This window comes from Dipteris shenzhenensis, chromosome 5 (genome assembly GCF_047967505.1).
Source record: "Dipteris shenzhenensis isolate YYH24624 ecotype China chromosome 5, Dip_SZ_1.0, whole genome shotgun sequence".
In the NCBI taxonomy this organism is placed as follows: domain Eukaryota; kingdom Viridiplantae; phylum Streptophyta; class Polypodiopsida; order Gleicheniales; family Dipteridaceae; genus Dipteris; species Dipteris shenzhenensis.
Window position 1 is genome coordinate 4,592,562 of NC_141600.1, and position 5,564 is coordinate 4,598,125.

Here is a 5,564-nt window from a genome sequence, read left to right on the forward strand (position 1 = left end):
CGTACAGCGGGGGCACTGCACGTCGACACACACACCCATATACACAAACATATACTTACACACACACACAGACGCGAGGCAACGCCATTCTTTTAGAGTTGCACACGCCTTATTTAACCCAAATTGTGTCTCCGCCATTCTTTTAGAGGTCATCCGGATTAGCATGGAGGGTCTCGCAACTCTGAATCTCCCTTCCATCGTGTGGCAGCGCGCCTTCAAAGTTTGCAGTCGAGTCCTCAACCCTGTATGCTCTCTGGGCATCAAGTCGTGTGTCGAGTTTGGAAGAGTCTCCAACGTTGGAGGAGAGGGAAGATGTTGGTACTTAGTCCTTAGTCCTCTCTAATAATGGTCCAAGTCTCCAATGGCACTTCCTTGTTTTCACGGTGGCCACCTGTGTGTCTTTTTCCACCTTTAGTGTGCATCTTAGTGCTCCTACAATATCCAATAACAATCATAACCACTCGATATAGTGGTCCCAAAGAGTCCTTGTTTTGGTATAAGCCCAACTTCATAAACACATGTTCCCAAGTATCAAGGTGGAATTTAGTGGACATGCCCTTATTCATGTCCCTCCACATTGGTAAAATTATACCACATGCAAGTCTAATACCAAGATGCACTCCTCTATATAGTATCCCCCATAAAGTAAGCGAGCCTAGTGATCCATGTATAGTTCCATGACCCCGAGTAATCCATCATGGGTTAAATCCCTATAGGGGAGAAAAAGGAGAATAAAGTACAACACATCAAAATTCCTCGGTTATGCCAAGGCACCTCTAGAAACAAGGAGCCCCGAGGGGAAGGGAACGTGCACTAAAGCCTTTTAGTGGCCCTCACATTCAATTCGCACTGTCTATATTATGTGGACATCTCCATGCATTCCTCCGAGAATTATCAGAAGAGACATCGATATAAGTGTATGAGATACTCAAAAGCATAAGAGACTCCTTGCTCAACCATAGTATGTGAATCCTGTGCTCTCAACATGTACACCCTGGGATCACAGGGGTCCCCAAGGGGAGGAAGCAAAATTTGTAAGTGTGTGTGTGTGTGTGTGTGTGTGTGTGTGTGTGTGTGTGTTCCCACCAACCGCAATCCCGCAGGTCCGACACACATTCCTAGTTGGGGCAACCGCCCGTCACATAGGAGTGGATCGGACTATTGCCCAAACGTATATTAGTATTAAAAAATTTTGGGGAGTAATCGGATCATTTACCTATCCATCTGGTGATCCGTTTTGAGTCGAGGTCGCACCCTAGGAAGGGTTGGTTCTGGAACTTCTTGACCAATTTCCTGCTCCTCTTTTTCATCAAATCCATTCCTCCCAAAGGCTTCAATTAAACCCTTCAATTGTAAGAAGGCATTGAATTCGTGTTTCTCCATGTATAGAATCGGCATTATTTGTGAAAGAATCACTTTCTCCGCAAAGGATTTTGGTCTATTCCCATCCGCGCAAATGTAAATATTTACAAACTAGATATGGAAGGGAATTTGTTTTGTCATACTTATTCATAACTACATTCCCATTACTCCTTTGGGTGATTGTGATAGTCATATTAAGAAAATTGGCTTTCCAACCAATCTCCCAACCTTGTGGGTCCAGGTCCTTAGTGTCTGTTGTTTCCTTTATCTCCAAGAATTGTAGGGGGTAGATCCACCGATGTGTAGGGTCAAAGAATGATGTGGGTGAATCTGCATTTATAATCAGTATGTCATCCATGAACCTATAGACCTTCTCAAAGTTCTTGAGCAGATCCCATTGGTCTAATTTCCAAATCCGGAGCACCGCCTTAAATTCCATTGAGATGCCAGATATTTGTTTAAACACTTGCCCTCCTAATCGGATGTGCATGCTTCCCAATAGCCAATCATTAAGCTCAATGCATCGGTCTAATGTCATGCATATCCCTGTTCTAGTTTTCTTGTCCGTCCAAGTAACTTTCTTCTTATCAAAGTGAACACAAATGTATTGCTAGTCTTGTTTTTCAAATGCACATGCAATCACTTGTTTCATAACATCCTTCAAACCCCACTGTCAACTTGTGAACACAGAACAAATCTTCTCAGGTAAGTTAAGCTTGACTTCGTAAATTGAATTCACAACCCAAAATGTGCATGTTCGGATCCTTGTGCTGTTCCAAATTTATTTTTTTAGATCATTAGCGAATCCCAAAATCGGATCCATACACCCTCGTAAAATCAATGTCATAGTTGAGGTTATTTCCGAGAACACGCATGAATGGGCATTGGTGATCCATCGGAATGATTCTTTGTGGACCTTGTAAGTGGCCATTAAGTAAGGTAATGTCATTGACTGTAGTGAGAAGTGTAAGTCAAAGTGATTTCTCTCTCTGACCAGTCGGTCGAGGATGCGTGGGTCCCCCAAAAGTTGTAAGTCCTTGCTCCTCAGTGTCTCACTTGCTTGGGTGAATATACTGCAGATAAATGCTGGTGTGTTTGACGACTTGTCAGTAGAAGTGATAAGTAGACATGGCTTAAGACGTTCAATCTCCTCGCTAGCATCTGCTCCTTCCATGGTTAGAGGGATTTCCTTGTAGTTCTTAATCCTTCTTCGAGCTACATCGTATATTTTATCTATGCTGAAGTTCACAAAGTGTTGTTCCAAATATCCAAAGGGGATCGTAGTGGCTGTACAAAGCGATTCTAATTTGTACCATACCTCTCGTAAAGCTTGTAATGCTCCCTCGATGCTATAGTTATGCTGAACAATATGGTTTAATCCCTTCTGGATCTCTTTTCGTTAGACCTTCACTTTTACAATCAGTATATCAAGTGTCACTACAGACCCCACCTTTTATTCATAAGAGCAGCAAGATCCTTTGAATGGCAATTGCAACTATTACTTACACCTTCCATGAATGTTAGTTGAGGTTTGCTGAGTATTGTTGAAAGCGGTTTATGAAATTTCCAAGCAAAGGATAAATCATCCATTAAAGCTATTCCCTGTTTGCAGTCCCATTCTATGAAAAATTCAGACAACAATTCTTTTATGGAGAACATTTCCAATAAGGGATTAACAAACAACACGTGTATAAATAGTCTCGGGACATTTCTGTTACATTTTAGTGTGAATCTCCCATGGGGCATCAAGGATAAACTTCTCTGAAAAAACCAAACATACCTTTTAGCCATGACTCATCAATCCTTGTCTTGACGTTTCTTTCATTTGCCAGTAAGTCTGATAAATACAGCCAAGTATCCGGGGTGAATGGTGCCAGTAAGTTCATGTCATGCAACTCCCAAGTTTTGTTGTCATATGCAATCAATTCCGCTTCCAATACCTGGGGTGGAAAAAAGGGGTTTGTGTAGGTATGTGAAGAGTTTTTCTAAGCGGTGACTGTGGTAGTCATGAGCTGGTCTGAGTATATTGCTTCCTTCTCTTCCTTTGACAGCCCTTCCATGTCGCAGAAGCTATGCTCTAACACATTGGAAGTTGTCTCAGGTAGTGAGAAGCGTTTTAATCCCAAATTATCTGGCGTAAGTGATGAGGTCTTCTCGATGTTGCCCTTGCCCAAAACTAATATCCGACACCAATCATTGAATCACAGCTGCATCAATAACAGTATAATTGATTCCGGGTAGTCACTTAGTTGTTGTGTGTCCAAAGCTATGATAGTCTCATGGACCTTCTTGTTGATCATAGATAAGACAGCTTGGCAGCCCAACGAGGGGGCAAGGAGGGGTTCCATATTACCAAGTCCCCTTAAGTCTTGATTCCATAAGAAAGCTGCTACAACCAGAAAACCATTCAAGTTTACCATTAGACAGGAGATTTTAGTCATCTCCAAATGGTATGACTTGTGTGTGTTTTTCCTAACTACAACTAAGTCCACAAACATTAGAGTTTCTAATCACCGACCCTTTCTTATATATTTTTTTCATTGTGAAGCTGTAAGGGTATGCAAGAATACCAAGCTGTAATGGTATATAAGAATACCAAGCTGTAACTAGAGGTCGCAGCAACATTTCGAATACAAAGGTTCTCCACTTTCGTGCGAAGGCGGCGGACTGCTCTAATCTCTGGTTCTCCAAATGACTAGTCACAACGCATATGCCCTCGTGCACTAGAGTGTATAATTGTTCGATGACCGTATGCTTCATTTCTGTTGTAATAAACAGCTCCGCGTATGATTGCACCGTTCAAGCATACCACCCTCACACAACCGATACAAAGATCCAGTTCGGTCGTCCGACTGTCAAGCTCCTATCCAACCCAAAAACAATGCAAGGTCCGAACCAACGCCCATGCAAACTGTCGGGTTATCCCGTGGTATAGGAAACGTTATTTTTGTGTCGAACCTTTCGAATATCATGCTACACCAAAGTCATCGTAAGTCACTCTACGACATTCATGGGACTAGCTGCGCGTGGAATCGACATACTACGTATATATATAGCCAAACTTGGAGCTTACGCGTTATGTGGTGGATAGAGAATCGTGAGTCATCCCGTATGTAAGACTCTACCCGTGAGCTAGACGATCATTCGGTCATCGTGACCTCTCCTAGCTCATATCTCCGTCGTTCGTCTTCAAGACAAGCACTCGCCATAATCTACATGACGTATGGCGTCTGTTGCAAGCCTGCAACCTGGCCCGATGGCATCAACGTATACTCTATAGGCTAGGACTAATCCCAGTGGAGAAAGGCTCTCGATCTACTTGTGACCCATCCTCGTGCATATTTGGCAGCATTCGAGTCTCAAGGGTGGGGAGAGGCGAGTTCATGGCTATCAGCCAGCCCGAAGCGTCGCGCCTCTATTCCGTTTCTCCGTTGACGAGCATGGAGGGAATGCCAACGTCTCCAAGGTCGCTCACCTGGTTATCCTCCATTCCGCTCTCCGGGGGGGGGGTGTAGTATTTCGAGGTCTCGCGTTCCGTGCTGCCAGCTCTGTGCCAGACGCGTTCCCCGAGGTCGCCAGCCCAGCCAAAGTTCGCAGGCAAAGTAGGAACGAGTATCCAATGCTCAATATCTCCCTCCTCGGTTTCTGTAGTATTGTTATGGAGCCAAGCTTATTTTCGACGCAATCCCGCCCGATTTTCGTGCCATTATTGCATTACCATACCACGCTCTTGGTACCAACCATGTCAGCAAGCCTTAGGGAGCATTGTAGAGGTACCCGCATGCTCTTCCACGGCCACTTTACTTGGCTTATGCCATTGGTCATTTACTGAGGGCTTTATCCGCGGTCATTAGTCCAGGGGTCTCTCCGGTTTATGGCTTTGTCCACAAGTTCATGGGTTATATCCCTATGTAAGTCCTCGTCCTGCCACAAGGTATAGTGTGGTGTCTACTAGTCCTAAAGGGTCACCTAGGCCATTACTTCATGTTAGTATCTCATTCCCCATAACCCTTAATAATTCGTAATTGTCCAGTTCATGTAGTTACCATTTCCTCTTGGCTATGTTCCTCTTGGCTATGTTCGATGATTTACCTTTATCCCATAGATAAAATCCTTGAGCCTATTGGTATCTAGGAATATATAGCACATATACCTAGATGAATCTAGGAACATTCCCAAACTCATCCTCTAAAAACACAACA